This window comes from Protopterus annectens, chromosome 2.part0 (genome assembly GCF_019279795.1).
Source record: "Protopterus annectens isolate FY-2018-M chromosome 2.part0, PAN1.0, whole genome shotgun sequence".
Taxonomy (NCBI): Eukaryota; Metazoa; Chordata; order Ceratodontiformes; family Protopteridae; genus Protopterus; species Protopterus annectens.
The window spans coordinates 1,467,487,281-1,467,510,015 of NC_056728.1; positions in this window are offsets into that span (position 1 = coordinate 1,467,487,281).

Here is a 22,735-nt window from a genome sequence, read left to right on the forward strand (position 1 = left end):
TTTACTAATTGCATGCAGCCTGTTGTGTAGTGATTGCAGTTCTCACTGTGATTTCAGGACAGTGCTATCAAAAGGTTTGTTAGGTAGGCGTAGCCCTTTCAGATTATCAGGGTGGGGACCATGCTGGTATGCTGTGGACACTGTTTGGTGAGTGTAAGGGTTGGTATGTCTCTCATATTTCAGGCTGTGTTGTAGACACTGCAATGCATGTTGTACTGTAACCTGAGTATTCCTTCCTCCAGTTTCCTCTTCTCAGTGTGTATGGATACTGACACCTAAGACTAGTAATACTGTGTATATGGGTGTGTGTGCTTTCCTGTGGGACTTGTAGTGTAACTGGTATATAGCAGTGGCTCTTGCAATTTGTTGCTATGGCTTCAATATTTGCCCTTTACATTCACTCCTTGTATGCCTGCTAGGTGTCTTTACTGTAATGTGTTGCTATGGCTTTCCTTTTTTCCATTTACATTCACAGTTTGTAATGCTTGCTATATCTGTTTGAGCAGCAATTCCCTATGTGTTTGTTGTGGTAGGGTGGTACTGCATGCAGTGTGGTCTGGCCATGGTGTGGGCCTTGACACTTAGAAGGGTATTTGATTATGCTGCTGAGCAGGCCTCAGATACTCTCAGGTGCATTTGTTATCAGCCTCATGGAATGGTACATATCAGTAGGATACACCCATGAAATTTTCTGATATTCTGCAGTTGTGACTGTGGGTTATTTTGAGCATATGTATTACTACACCATTTATGACGTGCAAGTGGTGCATACTTTCAGTAATTCATAGTTACCATTGCATGTGTTGTAACACCATTCTGCCTACTGTTAGTACATTTCACAGGGAGTCAGTGGGGCACAGTTGACATTTGTTTTCAAATCAGGGACAGCCCTGTAACTCAGTCACAGTTGCTATGTCTTGGCTCTTAACTATTAAACTATGGCAGTGTTTATCCTGCTCTGAGTATGTGTTTGGCTTGCAAGGTGCTACTGTGACATTATTACCTACTAGCTACCAACTAGCATGGCTGTTTCTCTTCACACAGTAATATTTTACAAATCCACTAGATTTGACAGTAAATATACATGACATGCTTTGTGTACTAGACTTCCTATATTCCCTTTACATTCATTCCTACTATTTCATGATATATTTCTTTCAGCACAATGTTCTTGTATAGCAGTCATGGCTTAGTGGTAAGTCATGCAGACTACTGTTTCCAAGGTCCTGGGTTCAGGACGGACAGTGGGATTTTATTTTGCTTCTGAGCACACTACAGGCCTTGTCATTCAGAGTGACTAAGGCACATTTAAGCAGTTGTAAGTGGGTTAGCACGGGTTTGCATGGAGCTCACGCATGCACACTGTCACTTAGCTTCGTGCACACACACATAGCTAAGCGCACACAAGCGCACACCTGCTTACAACTGCTTAAAAGTGCTTACTCTCGTGCACACCCGCGCTAATTTCTTTGAAAGAATAGAAAATGGGGAGATAGGACAGTGGTGAAAAAGGGAGCACAAAGAGGGTAGGACAGTAGGAAAACAAGCTCGGGATTTGCAGGAAGGATGTAGGATAGGCCCATAGCTGCACATTTCTTTATCAGTAACAGCTGTGCATATGTGTGTAATTTGGTGTGAAATTTGAAACCTTCCACCCCTGAGAGAGGGGTGAGGACAACAATATTTGTTGTACAGCCAATTGTAATTGCCAGTTTACATGTCCAGCAGACATGTCTGTGAAATGGGCAGCTATGTATGGGGCGTAATTTTTTTACGGGAACAGAGTGCCCTTTTTTTTTTTCAGGTGAGAGTGGAATGTCAGGTACAGGAAGTAGGTATAGTTGGGAGGTAGGTAGGGGAGGTTAACAGACAAAACAAACAAGACGCATAAAGGGGTGGTGTATGACACATGTGGGGGGAAACACAATTGACGGGGATGGATGTTTGGATATCTCGAGCCCATGAGCCCACAGATGGTAACAGTGAAACTGTGATCCCCACCCATGGGCAGTTGCCACTGTGCCTTCACTGCCCAAGATGGGGCTGTGCTGGGGGCTGTGTAGGATGGGCAGCAGGCACACCCATGAGCTGTGCCACCCGTGCCTCAAGCTGGCGTAGGGGCTCAAGCACAGAATGCCTGATCTCCCTATGCACCACAGTCCGGACACTACGGAGGGTGAGTGGACGGTCTCCTCCGGCCATGTTTGCAGAGGGGGGACGAGCCCCATCCCCTTCAGCATTTCCACCCGAAGGTGGCACAGAGCCACTGGAGGAGGGTCCGGCCTGGGCACTAGTGCCAGGTGCACTCGCCAGCTGAGGTGGGAGAGGTGGGTCCGCTGGAACCCGCCTTCCCTGTCGTCCTATGTTTTGCATTATTTTATGACAGTTTGGGTTAGTAACAAACAATACCATTCACAATTAGTTGTAACAGCATGCATTAGTATTCCCATTACCCAAACACCCATAAATTCAAGACATTGAACAGCAAGCATAACACATGCATAATTTGAACAACAGTACACAATCCAACAGCATGCAGGTTTGATTGATGGCAACAGGCCATCAGGTTTGGATGTATGAACAGGGCACATGCATCAACGTACATGCAAATATGTATGAACCAACAGGACAAATGTCCAGGGGAATTAATTGTGAATACACATACCCATTTCATGTGGAATGGATTATTTGTGGTTATAGGGTAGGGTGGAGAAATATTTCATTAACAACTTCATATACCTATACATATGCTGTACATTTCTACTAGCTGCAGATATATGCACCCTACAGGTCTGACTACAGTTTTCTATGTGTAAACGTAGGCATGTTGATGAACGGAATGTTACTGCTACATTAATAAGCATTGCATTTTTATTCATACACATTCATATCTGGCTCTGTTCAGCTACAGCATCCTTCTACATTTGCTTTATATGGCTCTAGACAACTGTGGATGTTTGGTATTTCATACAACCATACTATCTGCATATTACAAAGGTACAGCAACATATCCAAATTGTGGGACAGACATTCCAGCTTCAGTACTTTATTGCACACATTTCACTCTTTGGTTGTGCCTGTCACATTCATTTCATTCTGTACTGACTGCAGTATACTTTATTCAGGAATTATTACAACTTTATTGGTGGATTCATACCTCTTTCTCACACTCTCACTTGTTTTATTTTTACAATTCAGGATGGTACTTAATTCTAGGCTTTATTGACATGTTTTACTTGGTTACAACAATCCTTTCCAACAGTCTCACTTGTGTCATGTTTCAGATTTTAAATGGGGATATATTTCACACGTGTTGTACTCAGCTTGTGTAGCTGTAATTTACAGCCTGCTGCAGGTTATGTACTATTACATTACAGGTGGAATATCTTTATTTCAGACTTGTTTCATTTTTATTTTTGGATTACAGGCTGCACCACACTTATGTAATCACACAGTACTAGCAGAATCTCTCTTACACTGTTACTTGAACTTTTTATTAATAAGTGACTACACTGCACTGTTTTGCAAGCTGTCATACTTATATTTTTTAACAGTTACAGGGAGAGAATTACTAACCTGCCTGTTGGCGCAACCGCACAAGCCTATCGGCATAGGCTCGACGATTCCTGGAACGGACACCTGCAGCTGTAATATGAATGAAGTAATATTGGAATACACATCTCCATAATATTAGCTAGGTTAATTTCTTACATAAATAATTACATGTAACTTAGTAGTGGGGCGTTGAGCATTTGCCAGGCCTCCTGGATCCAATGGTTTAGTTGGTCCTGCTTCCGTCTCTTCAGGTCCGCATGGTGGTGACGGACCTGTTCACCAGTCCTTGGTATTCCTGTGGCACTGGTGAGATCATGTGCCAACCGGTCCCATGCCTCAGCCTTGTATGCTCCCCACAGGACCTGGCCCTGCATGAGTTGGGCCTCATGATCATGGATGAGGAGCCAAACCATATATTTGGACTCCTCAATGCCCCACCTCTGTGCTCGGAAGCAACTACCCTCTCCTACACCTGCCATCCTGACTGCAAATCGATTCCACAATCAGTTATGCTGTGTATTCCCGCCTATGGGGCTTATATATGCCGTTTTTCCCGCACTTATCTGCGATTGGCCATTTTGGAAATGTATCAGCTTCACAAAACCTGCTTTGTCATGCTTCTCTTTCCATTCATTCCTATATATATATGCTAATACTGCATTTTTCAGAACAACTGTCATGGCTTAGTGGTTCAGTACTTTGACTATGGTGCATGGTATCCTGAGTTCGAGCCTGGCCATTGCTTTTTTTTTTTTATGACTGTCCACACAAGTTAGGAGGTGTGTCTGTGTAAAGGCAGTTTTGATACAGCTTGCTCAACGTTGCCCGCCGGTTAGCTTGTTGGCACGGTGCGCAGCTCGGCGCAAACGGGTTACGCTGGGTTACGTGCCGTTTGGCTGTCAGCATGCATATTACACTCAGCTCAGCTACGGGCACACAGTTTCAGCATGTTACAACACTGCTCAACCCCAGGCACTCTTTTTACACCTGTTGAACCACTACTCACCTACGGGCAGATATACTCAGCTTGTTAGAGCGTAGCTCAGCTATAGGCACTTCTGACATTTGTTTTTTTTTATCTCACATTTCTTCAAAATACATGGCCCATTTCATTACATTTTACATACAATATAATTTTATATATGTACATATATGTCAGGGAATTGTTTCATGCTTATTTCACTAGAAATAAAAATTGATGTTGTGGGGGCTCAAACTGTGACTGCCTCCTCTTCAGCTGACGTCTCTACCGCTATGCTATTGCTTCTTGGCTTACTTTGCATATTTAGATCTTATATGCTTTTCCACTGACTGCTAACTGTGGCTAAGCGGCACGCAGCATAAATGAGCGCAATTACGAGCAAACATCTTTAAAACTTATAAAAAAATATATAACATGTTCATTTTTACATTTTATATTTATAGTCCGTGGGGCATGTGTTGTGTTGTGTTTGTTGACATTTACGCGGACTCTCTCGTAGGGGTTTACTTTCGGGACTGTTCCTCTTCTGGGGACATGTCCGTTTGCAGGACTTGCTCTGCGGACACGCCCCCTACTTTCTTACACGGACCGTGTTAGCCTTGGGTGTGAGTCAGCATGCCCTCATGAATATGCATGGCATGCTGACGTCACACCGTTTAACTGCAGCCTCTGTGTAAGACTTGTAACTCTTACACGGAGGCTTCATGAATACTGCCCATTGTTTAACCGAGGCCATTGCATTGCATTCAACCTAAGTTGTCATAATGCCTCCAATTTTTCAAGTCGCAGGGGCCAAGGTCCCCCTCTCGGGTCAAACTGTAACACATCAATGATCACAAATTTAAAGGCATGCCCCTCATGTTCCTTAGAATGCCTAGCCAATGCATTAGTCTCATTTTTTTTGTCAGATATTTCTCAAATGATCATAAATTTGACACTTTCATTTTCTCTCAGTTTTCCCTATATAAAAACAGGGAGAATTCATACATAAAGCACCATAAACCACTTTATCAGTTTGGCATGAACAGTTTTTCAATACATGGACTAAGAGTCCCTTAATAGTAAAAGAGGAACCTTCCATAATATACCTGTAGTAGTTACATGCCCCACATATCCTCATAGAACCATTCATTTGTCCATCTCTACAGGTCTCTAATAAGTTTTTCAAACAACTTCCCTTTTTATATACAGTTAACGTGCCATTACTGGAACATTGTCTTAGTTGCTCACATGATGACAGAATTACCCAATTTTTGTGCAAAATATCAAAAATGTGTCTGCTATTGGCATTAAATGTAGTCACAAAAGCTGACCGAAAACTTTTACAAGGCTCAACTTCTGATTAGTTCCTCCGAATGGAATTGGGGTCAGTGTCATAAGTATGTAAAACCTCATTCCTATTCTCAGATATATTATCTATCCCTACATTTCCTTCAAGGGATAATATAGCTTTAAAATAGTATATTTCCCTTTTATTTATGACTTCCAACATTATGTGGGGAGATATCCTCTTTTTAAAAACATATTTTTTAATACATCACATTCACTCAGGAAAGTTTCAAACAGGGATACCATATGTGCTGCCCTTACAAATTGTCCCTTTATGACTGCCTTCTTTTGTTTAAATGGATGAGAACTACTAAAATGCAGGAAACTGTTGGAATATGTTCCCTTCCTATAAACTTCTGCTATAAAAGAGCGAGAGTCAACATCTTTAATGAGTTTTACATCCATATAGGAAATCTCATTTCTTCCAATAGTATGTGTAAATTTTAAAAAGCTAGTGGATTTATTAATATAATCCAAGAATTCTGTGATCAATTCAACTGCACCATCCCTAAAAATAAAAATATCATCTAACTAGCAAACATACATTTTGCAGTAAGGAAAAAAAAAATGTGAATCAAGCAAAAATTTCTTCTCCAACTGTAACATAACCATGTTTGCAAAAAGGCCACCACAAGGTGAGCCAATGGCTACCCCATCAGTCTGGAGAAAGAGCTCCTTGTTGAATAAAATACAGTTATTCTTTAACACCATCTCAAATAGTTGTTCATATACATTGATCTTAGATTGTGATACAGACTTGGTTATCAAAAAATCACACACCCATTCTAGTCCTATGTCATGAGGTATAACTGTGTAGAGGTCCCTAACATCCACTGTAATAAACAACCCTGACTCAATATATTTAAGGCTGTTTATCCTGTTTAAAAAATCCTAGGAATCTCTACACATATTAGTCATATTCAGTAATAATGGCTTTAATTTCATATCCAGATATTTAGCTATTGAGTATGTTATTAAGCCATGGCCATCAGCAATAGGTCATGTGGGGGGGGGGGGTATGGATCTTGGGTAACCCAAATATGGTGGGAATTTTTGGATAGGGCATAGACAGATAGTTCAAATCATCAGTAGTTAATGAGCCTTCGATAAACAAATCATTCAGTTCATTCCTAATCTCTTTATATGAATCATTTAGTTCCTTCAATGAAATTCTTTCATAGTGAAAACACTGCCCAACATCTCTTTTATTCTTGCATTATAATCCTCCAGGTCCAGCACTACCATCCCGCCACCCTTATCTGGTCTAATAATCCTTACCTCCGAATTACCTCTTAGTTTTACTAAACTCTCCTCTTCAACTTTATGCAAGTTTGAGGTAGGTCTAATCCTGGAAATATTCCTCATATCCATTTCACACACCTTCTCAAAAATTTGTAGTGTGGGGTGCAGGGGTGGGTTAAATGTACTCGAAATATGCAAAGGATTTGCAACATATTCCACTGACTGAAAATTCAAATTTAAATTCAACTTTCTCACAAATTGTTTTCGGTCTACAAAGGTGTTCACAATATTGCAGCCCCTTACAGGTACAAAGGTCATACCTTTTGCCAATAAGTCACAGTCAGTCACATCCACCTCTAAGGATGAAAAATGATACAGTGGAATTTTTCAAAATCTGCATGCATCAACCATCCCCCCATCATTGCAAGGTTCTACTCCTGATACAGTGGAATGTTTCCTCTTTACAGGTACAAAGGTCATACCTTTTGCCAATAAGTCACATTCAGTCACATCCACCTGTAATGATGAAAAATGATACAGTGGAAATTTTCAAAATCTGCATGCATCAACCATCCCCCCATCATTGCGAGGTTCTACTCCTAAAATTCCCCCTTCTGACCTCCCCTCTGATGGGCCCTGTAGTTCCCCTGACCCATGTTCATGTTTCTGTTTACTTGTATATTCCCCAATTTGTTGTAGCGATCCCTCAATCTCTCTGAACTCCTCAGTGTTGGGACATTCTCCTCGGCTAAAAAAGACCCATCATTAAAGTTGTGGATTTACATCAGTTACATTATTGTACTGATCATCACCCCAAACTTGTGAGTTACGGGGTTCAGGATAGGCTGTCTTGTTATTATATTACTGCCTGTCCCATTCTATTTTTTTCAACTTTGTTGTTGTTTGGTGTTGTTAGATTCATGTGGTCTGTTTACATCTTTGTCATTATTAAGGACATAAGCATAGAGAAGCTGCAGTCATGATAAAAATATATGTGTTTCTCTGATAGCTCTTTTTGCAGACATCATGAATTTGGCTCAGATACCTTTGACAAATTCACAGACTTTCAAAACTATTAAGCCAACCAAATACAGTAAACTCTCAAATAATCGGCACCCATGGGGATTGGTAGATGCCAGATAACTGTAGTTTCTGGTTGTTTGAGAGTTACTATTAAAAATCAGCCTGACTAATGCTGTACCCTATACTATTTGTTTGGTTGGACTTGTTTTCAGGTTGGGGAGAGAAGGAATTTATTCCTGTCTTCCTTTTTAAAACTCTAAAACTCTAAAACCATAAGGTATGTTTCTGAGGGGGCAAAATAGAAAGTGCAGGACATGAAAATTGTACTGTATTTCTTCAATATTTTTTGCTGGTTATTTGAGAGTACCAGTTGCTTGAGTTCTGGTTGATGAGAGTTTTCTGTAGTCAGTAAATTTTTTTCATTCAAAGCATCTTTTGACTGATTGGTATTTCATCCAAATAAACATTTGTTAAATCAGGTTCAAAGAAAATGACTCAAACAATCTGTTCATAAAAAACTACTTATGAAAACAGTCTGGTTTTATCCAAAATGCAAAGGCATAACTATGATATGACACCAGGGTGCCTGGCATTAGGAGATGCAATCTCCAGATATTGATTGAATTTTTTTTTTTTTTTTAAGGAGGGAGCCAGATCAGGGAATGATGCAGGGCATTAGAATAGCTATATCTCTACCATAATGTATTCCACTATGACAACAAGGAAGATAATGTAATTCCTGTGCACAATTCCCTAAATATTCCCAGTGTCTCTGGTGAGTCTTTGGAATGTAAATGTTGTTATGATGCTCAGATGTATGGGCTCTTTAGTGTCTTGTGGGATAGACGGACATTGGCAATATTAGAGAGCAGAATGATGTTCTATGTTTTTCCAGATTTCTATAATGGATTCCTTATATATTTCAGGTCTTTGAAGACATGGAGAATGGTATTTTGCTATAATCTCTATTTGGTGCTTCTTTTACCTTTACTTTAACTCTTCTGTAGGAGTGTAGCATGTAGTGTGCTGTTATGAATTCATAAGTAAACATTTCTTGTTTCTATTATGTGGCCATCTCCTATCATCTTTTATTTTTTATGCTTTGCTTATTCGGTTATCCTTTTCTGCAGAAGGGAATTTCTCACTAACTTGCTTATTTATTTATTTTATTTTTATCTGTAGTACGATTATGATGTTAATAAGTAACATCTGCTTCCTCTGAGGTAATGGCTTTTGTATTTGTATCTCTTCGTGTATCGTGTTACGTTTCTGTGTTACTCTACTGAGTACAATAAGTTTGTACTTAGACATAGCTGGCTTCTCAGTTTATACTGCAATCTATCAGCTAAAATATCAAAATAGGAGTTATTGTCAACTGATGCCAAATGACTGGTGCCCTAGGCAAAACGGCTCCACAGTGCCCCCCACCACACTACCTGGTGCCTCCATCCTGGTCTACCTACGCCAAATAAATACTGGAAAAGCGCTCCTGATAGAGATGCGCCCTAGGCGGCCGCCTAGTTGGCTTATGCCTAAGGCCGGCTATGCTCACAATTCCTTGGAAATATACTGCAACTGTCCTTACAGTGTATTTCCTAAATATTTTGCTCACTCCATATTTTATGGATAGGTAACTAATCTTAATCAGACAGTGTTAGAAGCAGAGCCAGATCTGGCAATATGCAACATAGGCAATTACATAGGCCCACTAGCCAGGGAGGGAGGCCCACCACAAACTTATATTTCTTATTTAAGGACAAGCACAGAGTGCATCTTTAGTAGCTTCATTGTGTCTATAGGATGACACATGCACATTTAAACTGGAATAGATTGAGCACAACGTTTTTATGCTGTTAAACTCCAAACAGGTATGGATTTGTGTTTGAAATGCCCTAGTTAGAAGGGACATGTTAGTTAATATAACCAGGCTCAAACCCTGTACCGTAGTTACAGGTGACAAGAGCTAAATCTTCTATATTAACTAAGTTTCATTGCATTTTCATGGATGGTTAAATTCCATTGTATTTTCATGGAATTGTGAGTTTCGTTGCATTTTCAAGAAATTGTATGTTCCATTGTATTTTCAAGGAACTGTCAGTTTCAGTACATTTAAAAGGAATTGTGAGCTTCTTTACATTTGCAAGAAATTGTGATCTTCAAGTGAAGAGAAATTACTGCTCCTCATGCTAAGTCTGTTTTCAATGTGTAACTGTTTTGTATAGCAAATGGTCATTACTGTTTGTGCAGAACATTTGAAAGCACTGTTAGTAGCACATGTAGTGTACTTGCTTTTGATGCAGAAGGTTGTGGGTTCTGCTCCCCCGCCACGTAAATGGATTGCTGATACTGTGCTGTACTTTAAGGGGGTGAGGTGCTGTGGTCCTGAGTGTGTCCTCCTTTGGATGAGATGCCTTTTAATGATGAATCTGTTGTCTCTGCCATTCATTCTTATTGCAACATTAGGAGCTTACCGATTTTTTTTTTAATGTAACATTGGCAATTTATTTTTCATGGGCAGCAGACACTGAGCTTGTAGATAAAACACAGAAATATAGCACTGTTTGCTAGTAGCAACTGCTTCATTAATTATAGATCTCTTTAATGTGGAGTTATTCAGATGACATATAGTTCTGCAGAGATTTTGCATGTCGACTGATATTGGTTGATTGTAATGAAGAAAGTTTGAGGGGAATTTTGTGGTTAAAATGTTCTGTAATGGGCACTTTTGACATTATTGGCTCATACACCTTGTTTCACTGCTTACTGGAAAAATGTTCAAAACAAAAAATTTAAAACACACTCTAAGAAGTGGTGCTATATTATACAAGGAATATAATTTAATACAACAGGAAAGGTAAATCAAAGAACACATGCATGTATGCATTGTCCTAAAAATGTGTAAAAGGGGCTTATGGTATGAAAACAGCCCAAAGGTAAACTTAATCCAACATTGGCTAGATGCATTTTCTGTGAATGTGGTTTTCAATACTGTTTCAATGATTGTGAGTTTCCAGGGAAGAGATGTTTACTGTTAATGCTAAGTCTGTTTTCATTGTGAGACTGTATTGTTTTGTTTAGCAAATGTCTATTAGTGTTTGTACTATAAAATTTGAAATAACAGTTTATATTAAATCCAAATATCTGTAATCCCTGTACAAGTAAAGAAAAATATAGCATGCATGCTGACAGGTTTTAACAGTGTTTATTGCAACTGGAGAGAAATAGCCAAGTGATGTGACACTTGAATGGCTGCATGGTACCCCAATCTATATCCTGCCTAGGGCCCCATTTGACTATGATCAAGCTCTGGTTGGGAGGTGTGGACTTTTGTACACAGACAATCAAAACAAATTCTTATGCATCAGAAACCTTCTTCTTCTTCGTTTTTTGGCTTTTCCCTGTTAGGGGTCGCCACAGTGGATCACCTGTCCGCTCATGATTGGCAGTGGAGTTTTATGGTGTTGAGTTGCCAGCCTGGTGCCCAACGTTCCACAGAAGGCACACACATGCACACACTCACACCTAGGGCCAATCCACCTACAACATGTCTTTGGGATGTGGGAGGAAACCAGAGCACCCAGAGGAAACCCACGTGACCACAGGGAGGACATACAGACTCTGCACAGAAGGCATCCCAGCCGAGGATTGAACCATGTCAGTGAAACTGATCGCCAATTTCTTTTCATATCTAAAGTTAATTCATTTGTAATTGTTTAAACTAACATAAACTTACAAAAAGCTCAGAGTTTATCTCACAATTTTAACACATTGCTTTGAGATTTTATCCAGATACAGATTGCACAAATGTTATACCATAGTAGTGTATGAAGATTTTTTTTTTACTTAGCAGTAATAAAATTTAACTTGAGAAGAACGCAGTTGCACATTCAGAGTTAACTGTACCCTGCAACACTATATAATACTGTTTACTGTCTGTCCTTCTTTCTCTCACTTTTTAGCTGTTTTTTTCTCTCTCTGTCTCTGCATACTTCTTCTTGTAACATAGAGACAGACACTGCTATAACCTTAACATAATCTGAAAATGATTCTCAGCATAAACAAATCTCCCATGTAAGTCTCCAGTGGACTCTAAATAGAAACAATATTTTTTTTCATATTATACCTATAAATTAAATTAGGTTGAAGAATGCTTTAGTCAGATTTTTCAGTTACACGAAGAAGGAAAATCTGACAGAGACAGATGTTTCAGTGTTGCTCTTCTATCTATAAGTGAAGAGATCCATCAAAATATTCACAATTTATTGATTGTGTTGGGAAACTCAGATCAGTAAGATATTCATCTTCAGCCCCTGTCCTGCAAGCAATGCGGTGTTACTGTGATTTAATAAAGCTGAAGAATGGTTGTTATGCAAGAACGATCCTGACCAAGGGAAGCACATTGTCTAAATATGATTTAATAAAGCTGAGGCATGGTTGTCATGCAAGAATGATCCTGACCAAGGGAAGCACATTGTCTCATCTGTCTTTGCTTGTTATTAATGCTGAGTAGTCTGGACTGTTCTGCTAATACAAGAAGACCATGCTTAGCCTGCATAATAACAAATGCAGTTAGTAAATATCCCTGGAGCTAAGTCAAAAATACATACTGTCATTTTTGGCATCCCCAAGGTTCTACCCTCATAACCAATAAGCAGCTGTCCACAATCTGGAATGAATAAATACAAAAATGTACTGGCTCTGTTTCCTATCAAGTCTGCCCAGAGACTTCTACCAAAATGAATGAACAAATGGTAAATGTCCCCATATTATCATATTGCAAAGCTCCCAAAACATTAGAAGCTGCCACTGATGTGAGAAGCATAGATTACTACCATTAAAAATATGAACATTTTAACTCCCTTTATGAAAAAACATAGAATTACTTTTAATGATTTGCAACATTAAAAAAGATTAAATAAAAAAGAAATAGTTGCATCCATGCGCATTGCCAGTTTCAGGGTCCAGTAAACTATGTGTCTGCTCTGCTAGCCAAATGTCAGACCTTAACTGTATTGTAGTACATGGAATGTGTTAATTACGGTCCAGTATTCAGAAAAAGACAAACCAGTTAAACGCCAGAATGCTGCGTGACCCAACCTTAACAAATGTTAAGCATTCCCTATGAAAGTTGCTAAGGCTGAGTTTCACACCAGGTAATAAAATTTGCCTGCATTGACCAGCAAATGACAGGACATTTGTTTCTGCCCACTGTGCATACCTCTTACATGTTCGTAACTTCCTGAAAAAAAAAAAAAAAAACTTGAGAGTTGCTTGAATAACGGGATGTGTGTTTGCCTGCATACTCTGCAAAAAGTGAATGCTGAAACTCAGATTTATGTCATTATTTAGTAACTTCGAGCTTCAGTAGTTTGTTTGAAAACCACATATTTTATGAGGAACAGACCAAAAATATAAAGCAATAATCTGGATGTTCTGCAAACTGGACAATTGAGATATATGGAGGTAAGTGTAAACATAATAGATTACATTACACTACCCCCTCTGACAGTGCTCACTAAGTGTTTTACAGCTTTGAAAACTGGGAAAGCACTTAGCAAACTTTTTTTCCCTACAACTAGTATTGCATGGAGCAGATAAAGCTCCATGCACTACAAAGAATTATGATCATGTCACAAATCTTAACTCTGTATTACTCTGTATTATTTGTTCTCAATATGGATGCTAAGATTCACCTCTTGAACTTTGCTCTCCAGGTGAATTTCATGGCATCCATGTCTCGAGCACATAATAAGTGGGTTATGATCGGCGACCTGATCATAATCTTCTGTGTAATATTTTTGAGAAATGGATGCAAAAAATTCACCTGGAGTGCAAAGCTCGAGAATAATTTTGGAATCCATATCAGGATTACAAAATAGTAGGTTTGGATAAGAGACCTGATCATTATTTCCTGTAGCTCATGGAGCTTTATCTGCTATTAGTACAAAGTATTTTGCTTTCAAAGGTAGTAATGCACTTAGCAACCGCTGTCAAATAGCAACACAAGTCTTAGGTCAGAGCAAGACTTTGTCAGGGGCAGCTTACAAGACATGAATAACAGGCAGAAACAAAGCTGTTTTAACTTTAGCTGCTGCTGTTTGATTTCCGGCACTGTTAGTTTTTAGTGTCTAGCAAATGACCTGACATTTACAATGTGTTGTTTTTCACCTGTTAAGGTCTCATGCTACAGAAGCACTTCATTAGTTTGTCTTTTGCTGATATTGTTGCATGTTGATGATGTTACATTCATAACAGGTGCGGTTTGTCTTAACTTGGTATCTTTCTTAACAATCTGTCAAAATAGCATTGAGTGTATAACATTATCTGCAACAGTTAAATTAGAAGTAAAAACTGATAGAATTATATGAAATACCTTGTAGACTAATGTTACTGAAGTTCTTTTAAAATTCAAGTCCTGAAAAATCATTATTCTTTCATATTATGTAGGTTGATCTTAATTGCATAGGGTAATGAACAGATGCAAAGGAGAGATTGACAGATGCATTAAATCTACTATGGCTGAGATCCCCCTACCTATGCTGACTGAATAGCATAGTGGTGTCATACTCAGTGCTCATTCCTCCCAGTTACATGTCCTCAGGCTTGTCCCCTGTTATTTGATAACATTGCTTAATATTAATTGTACTGATACTGTTTGAACTGATTTTAGTATCAAGTTACTTATTTTTTTTTACTATAATTAGTTTATTGTATCTTGCTGGTGGCAAGAATTGTTTTGTATTGAGATTTAAACACTCAGTATCAAGTCTTCACAAATATTATTCTGAAACTGAACTCCAAGCAGTTATAGTTACCTCAGCCCCCAGAGTCATTCCTGTCAGTATCATGGACCAGCACTTCCCACAACCTCTCTAGCCAGCCTGCTTGAGATGGGTATCTTGATACAGTGCAAGATTTGTTTCATGCTGTTGGACTATCACCTGTTACTTAAACAACATAACAGTGCGTGTGAGAGATGTACATATATAATATCCTTGGAGGCAAAAATCTTACACACAGTAAACTCAGCCACCAAAATCATCAGCAGTAAACCACACATCACACCTCTCCAATGCCACCAGAGTATACATAAGCCATCATATCCTGAGGTTACAAAGATTAACTTGCCTAAACCTCAAAGACCTCCACAACCCAACACAGGCACAAAGCACACTCAGCATATTTAGCCTACTTCCTCACATAGAAACAAGGAGTCCCAAAGTCACGGATGCTGAGCCCCTAAGGCAGACATCAACCCAACCAATCATTTTTGTTATAGGTGACTCCATTTTGACATGCAGGTGTGCATCTTACCAGGTTGAGCAAAGAAAGAGTGACAGTTAGTTGCTTGTCTGGTGCTAGGATCAATTAGATCAATCAGATCACGCATGCATTCAAGTCCTTGAGCAACAAGTACCAGTATGACTGTCATAGTTCATGCCAGCGATAATGGCTTGGTGTACCTCCCTGGATTATATGAACAGAGACATGATGGAGTGCTCAGACTATGTGTCCAAGGCAGCTATGAGCTTAGCACTGAGCAGCATTATGCTTTTCCCAAGGATGCTGCTACGACATGAATAAAACATAATTTAATTCAATAATTGGCTTAGTTTTTGGTGTCTTTCAAAAGGGGTCCAACATTTGTCATTCTGGGAGGACATAATCAACTAACCATGCTGCTTAGCTGGGGATGCCCTGCATTTGTCCCCTCTAGGGTTTCAGTTACTGGCAAAGACATTGCCAACCCCCATATTGCCTTTTTGTGCAATGCCAACCCAATAAATCTACTAACATAATGAAACAAGTAAAGGAAATCAGGAAGGTGTTTCTGATCAATGTCTGAACAAGAAACTTCACTCCCGACAAACCCTTCTCTCTCTAAAAGACATTGATGTCTGTGTAGTGAATGAGACAGTTTAAAATAGCAGAGAGCACTCCAGCTGTACAGATCTGTAACACCTTCCACACGTTTAGACCAGCTACTGCACGGGAGGTGAAACAGATGGATGTATATCAGTCTACATCCAGAATAGATTCACATCAAGGCAGGTAAAGCAGCATAATGACTTAGAGATTTTTCATGTGGAAATACCCATCAGGAAGGTCCCATACCACTCGTTAGCTAGCTACAGAACTCCCTCTAGAAAAAAGAAAGCCACAATGCCTATTTATGGGAACTAGAATCACTAAGTAGTGAAAGTAATACAGTTTTCCTGGGTGATCTAAAACCTTCACCATTACCAGTGCACAAGCACAGAGATTCCTTGACTTAGTCAATACAAATGCCCTCCAACAATGACTCAGAGTACCCACTGTGGAGAATAACATCTTGGATCTTGTCCTTACTAATATGGGAGTATCTTGCACCATCCCTTGTTAGGTATGACCATAAAGCACTCTCCTTAATCCAGAGATCTCTTCCGCCCAAGATTCCAGTGGAACTTTCTTTAAGACAAACTACCTATTCCTAAGTGATACATTGGCAAGCTTCAAATCCCCAGCAAACCCAGTTAACTCCACTGAGTATGTAGAAATATACACCACCATACCATAGCAACATGTAAACAGCTGCTTAAATGTAGCTGTACACCACTGGAACAAATGCAGGGTAAACCCCAGAAACAAACCTGCATGCTGGAACCATAATATCAACAAGTTTTCTAATAAAAAGGAAAATAATTTTGACCAAAGTAAGAAGAGTAATTCACAGAATGTAAGAACCCTTGTCAATGAAATAAGTAAACAACTCAAAAGCTTAATAAAATAAACTAAAGCCAAGTTTGAGGCTAAAGTAGACACCCAAGCCAAAGATAATCATGAGGTGTTTTTTTAGTTACGTTCATAACCTCAAAAGCACAATGCAGCAATGTGCCAAGCTGATTGTAAACAATGTTAATTACATTGAGGCTGAAAATATATTGAACCTACTGGCCAAAATATTTAGCTCTAACTTTACCCCTCTTTCCCTTCTGTCTGTCCCACAAGATATACCTGAAACTTGCTCACCTCCAGCTATCACACAAGACCAAGTCCTGAAAGTGCTATCAAAAGCTAAAAATACTGCATCGATGGGTCCTGATAATATCCCTGGATGCATCTTAAATAGCGAAGCATGATTTAGCCACATGTCTAACAACATTGCTCAAGCTTGGCCTCAATGCAGGCTTTGTACCTAGTGAATAGAAACCAGCTATATTCTTTCCCCTGCATAAAGGAGGACGTTCCACAGACCCAGGTAATTACAGACCCGTAAGTCTGACAAAGCTCATATACAAAGCCATGGAAACACTTATTATGGAATTAGTCAGGACATAGGAAACCTACAAATATTGGACACATTTTAGTTTGGCTTCATCGGGGACAGGTCATGCTTAAACAACCTAGTGGAATTTTTTAAAAAGGTCACCAAAGCAATGGATAAAGGCAAAATAGTACACCCCCATATACTTTGACCTGGCCAAAGCTTTTGACATAATTCCCTACTTTGGCATAGTAGAAAAGCTAAATAAACTGGGAATAAACTCCTATGTCACCTGCTGGATTGCCAACCGGTTCACATACAGGATTCACATAATCAAAACAGAAGAAATTACTTAAAAAAAAGACTAGTCATCAGTGAAGTTCTCAGGGTTTGGTGCTGGCACCTTTCCTATTTGTTATCTTCATTTCTGAAGTAAAAGAAAAATACTAAAGGGCTCTGGGTGACTAAGTCTGCAGGTGATTGCAAGCTAAGAGCAGTCATTGAATCTCCAAATGACTTAGATATCCTGCAGGAAAGTTTGTTTCAAGTAAGTAACTAGTGCCAAAATCATGGACTGAAACTAAATGCTAAAAAAGTGCATTATTGTATCTTATGGGAAGCTGTTGACCCTGGGAAATTACCACATGGATAATATGCCTCAAGAGTTGACCCAGTTGGTCGGGGTTTGTGAACTTATGTGGACAGTGACCTTACTTTTGAGCAACATATCTGTATTGCTGTAAAAAAGTCATTCAATATTGCACAGCTTATAATCAAAGGAATTTTTGTCCAGAACTAGAGATGTTATTGTCCCCCTTTACTCAGCATTCATTAGGTCAGTCATTGTATATAATGCCGTCTTTAGCATGTATCTGTCCAAAGATATGCAACAATCTCTTAAATCTTAAATCTTAAACCACTTAAATCTTCATGTTTTTCACAAACCATTCAAACCCCCACCAGAACTAGCAAAACTAATGCATACTGGACTGGATTCTGATAAATAGTCACCACCATACTTATACAGTAGGGACACTACCTGATGACTTAAGTGACCATGCACTTACTTACTTAATCAGACATAAAAGTGCAACCCCCAACCTAACTAAATACAAAATGGTCAGAACAAATAAAACGTTTAACCCTGAAAGCTTCCTAACAGAACTCAAAGCTTGCAATTGGTCTCCTCTCAAACAGCTACCACTTGATGATGCTGTAGCATACTTCAACCCAAAGTTCCTTTCTGTCCTAGACTCTCATGCTCCCTTAAGATCTATCAGAATTAGCTCAAAACCTGCCCCCTGGCTATCAAAAGATACAAGGCATAAAACTATCCTGAAAAATAAACTCTGGAGAAAATTTCATAGTACTAAAGATCATTCCGTCCAAATTAACTTTCGTCAAATATGAAACTCCACTAAAAAAGCTGTATTTCTTGATAAAAGAAAATACTTCTACCATTTAAAACAAGCTAACCAAAAAAAATCCTCACAAGTTCTGGGCAGGAATAAATACTGTCTTAAAGCCTGGTCACTCTGAAACCCCATGCCCCTCAGACACTTCCAAAAACAACCCAAAACAAACTGCTGATGCCTTCAATACCTTCTTTTCTGAAACTGTCCAGTCTCTAGCTAATCAACTAGCCCCCATTATTTCCTCTCAGTCCTCCTCATCTTACACTACTATTCCCACTTTTCAAGTTCAACCAGTACCCACATCACTTATCTGTTCTCTTCTCCACAAGCTTAAAACCTTCTCTCCTTCTGCTGACCTTCTTCCTGCTCAGTATCTAAAAATCGCAGCCAAACCATTAGGCTATCCCATTTCCATTCTGATTAGCAGAACCTTTGTGGAAAGCTACATTCCTGCAGTTTGGAAAATCTCACATATCAATTCCCTGCATAAAGGTGGGATCTCAGCAGAACTCTCTAACTACAGTCCCATAGCCTTACTCTCCTCCCTAGATAGATTCATGGAAAAATGCATCCAAAACAACTTCTTAAACACCTTTTAAATCACAACCTACTAGCCAACTGTCAGCATAGCTTCAGGCCTTTCCATAGCACCACTTCAGCCCTCCTTTCCTTTACTGACTGCATAAACAAAAAACGGAATAATAACATGCTCACCTCTGCTCTCTTTATTGACCTATCCAAAGCCTTTGATATGGTCAGTCACCATCTACTGATAAACTTACTTAAAACTTTTGCAATCGACCCTAGTACTATAAAGTGGTTTGAGTCATATCTTCATAACAGACAACAGGAAGTGCGTTGGCAAAACAACTTATCCAACCTCCTTCCCATTACCCTTGGAGGCCCCAAGGCTCAATACTTGTCCCCCTTCTGTTCTCTATCTTTATTAATGATCTTCATACCAGTATTCCCTCTGCACTATACGTGAATAATATGCGGATTATTCTACTTTGATTTGTTCTGCCTCATCCCCCTCTAAACTGCACTCTATCACCCAACAGACTTTCCAAAACATTGAAACATGGTTCCTAAAACGATGCTTAATCTTAAACGTAAAGAAAACCAAACTGTTACATTTCTCCCCCACCCGTAAATCCCCACCAATCGACTTCTCTGTCTTGTCTAGTAATGGCTCCAGCATATCACCTGACCCTTCCACCAGGCTCCTCGGAGTAGAGATAGACAACAACCTATGCTTTGATTCTCACATTAACAGCAATATAAAATTAGTTAACAGAAAACTAGGCTCCCTGTTTAGAATTAAACAATTTCTTACACCTTTAGCCAGAACTACCATTGCCCATTCACATCTGATTTCTACCCTCCTTTATGCCTCCCCTATTTACATGTATTTGTCCAAAACTAACCTCACCAAACTCGCTGTTGCCTACAACAATATTGCCAGATTTGCCTCTGGCTCTACCTTTAGAACTCACCACTGCTTATACTTAAAACAACTGGGATGGCTTGAGCTGCAAAATCTGATTTTATTTCACCAGCTCTCCTTAACCCATAAAATCCTCTACAAACCTACCAACACCCCTATACTTACTACCCTTATTACTCCTTATTGCAACCTCAAAAGCCTACGGTCTGCTAACAAACTTCTTATATCAACCTGTAAATCCAACAACTTGGCAGGCGACTTCTTGTTTTCTAACTCAGTAAGTTGGGGTGGCGTAAGCCACAAAACTATGGGCTAGGCTTATAAATGCCCTTGGGCAGATAGCCTAGTATGAACCTATGAACCTATGAACCTATAAGAAAAGCCTGGAACTCCCTCCCTGCCAACCTCACTGCTATCTCTTCCCTTCCCTGTTTCAAATCCCAACTCAAAACTCACCTTGTGACTCATTGGTTCTGCCCCTGTACTAACCCTGAACAGCTGCAACTTTCTCCTAGTACTTTCTTTTATCCTGAATAAAATATTTCTTAAACTTACTTTTTTGCATTCATCCCCAATTGAACATCCTCTATTTGTAATTATTGCTTATTGTTGTTGCTGTAAAACGTCTCACAGTAAGACGCTGTCTGGTTCGATTTTTAGCTAGAGCGTCTTCTGCATGGAGACGTGTGAATGGGCGTACCTTCGTTGAAGGTTGTGTGTCAGAGCTGGCAGCTCGTTACGTAAAAATCCACTGCCAATCATTAGCTGACCGGACTTCCGCTGTGGCAACCCCTAGCCGAAAGACACAACAACAACAAGTTGTTACTGTAAAAATATGCTAATTGCTATTATTATTTCTTCTCTGTGCTAAATCTGTATATCTTTTTTAAATGTTCTTTTTTTTTTTTAATATATTTTTTTTTTAATGTGTATTAATATTTTGACTCGGAGCTTTTCTCCCTGGGCCTCTGCTGAAAATGGACATATATCCAGTTGGACCAGCCTGGTCAACAAATGTAAAATAAATAAATAAATAAATAAAAATAAAATAAATAAACAACTGAAGTGCCCACAGAGATACTTTGCTAAAAGGATACAAGGCTTAAACAACATATCCTACATGGACTGTCTCAAAGACCTGTCACTATACTTGCTATCCTACAGACTGCTAAGAGTTGACTTAACACTGTGTCTGACAGACAAGGCATCCTCTGACCCATTACTGATAGATTTACTGCATATAAGCAAGTCAAATGGCATTAGACATACTCAGTCTAGGGATCTAAATCTCTTCTGCAACATCATCAGAATGTTTTAGAGGGACATGTATATCTCACAGAGGATACCAGTGCTTTGGAATATACTTCCCATTCACATAAAACAAAGTTCATCCCTGTCCATTTGAAGTGCAATTTAGATGTATGGATGGGAAACAGAAATTTTACTCCAGAACTGCTCTATGTACTTCTAATGGAGAAAGGCAGCTCCCAAATGCTTTAGGCTTGCATGGGTGCCTTCAAATTATCTGTTATATGATGCCATTTATTCTCATAAGGTGTGATCTAAAATTATCAACCATGTGATGGATAAAGCCAATCTATAACCAAAAGGCATAGGTTATTTCAAGCACAAAAAGGGAAAGTAGCTCAGCTTAAAATGCTCCACATGATCAGCTAACCTAGTACTTACCTATTAGCTTGTGAACGTATAAATTAATATGCTGTCTGCAGAGAAACTCTTCAGATGCTGTTTAGGAAGTCTATATATGTGTGTATGGTTTCCACATGTATCTTTGGACTGTCTGAAGATTCTCTAGTTTCCTCTCAAAAACCTATTTCCTTTTGAAGACAGAATGGGCTTCTTTGTAGTTGATTTCCTGAATTAATCAAAAAAATGTTTATCTTCACTTAGAAATCTGCATAAAATTCCACCAGTAACTATCAGCATGGATTTATATATATTCTCCACATCATTATTATTGCAATGTGGGTATTCTGATTTTATCTCAAAAACTTCAGGCTATAAAAACTATGTTTTGGTTAAATAATATTGCTGGTATGATTTACCAAGAGACATTTTGGTAAATGTGAATGACCCACCTAGTAGAAATAGGCGTATAAAAATAAATAAATTACGTGCAGCAAGTATTATATATTGTACATTGGATTTATGCCCCTTTTTCTTTAATTCAGATAACATTCCTCAATGACTATTTTAAGCTTGCTAGGTGATTCCACTAATTTCACGGAAAGCTGTATTTTTAATGCCATGGCTATCAAGCTTTCAGCTTAGCAGCCGGTGCATCCATTTCCATTTTTACCTCATTGAAGTGAGACATAGCCCATTCATTCTCCTGCTGGAGACAGGGATGTCTGATTCCCCAACCAGGTTAAGAAGCTAAAAGTTCATTATTTCCTCTCCAGGGAAAGAGCTGGGTGTTACCCAAGCACTCCTTATCTTAGCTAGCCACTGCAGGAGCTTTGACTCCACTATAACTG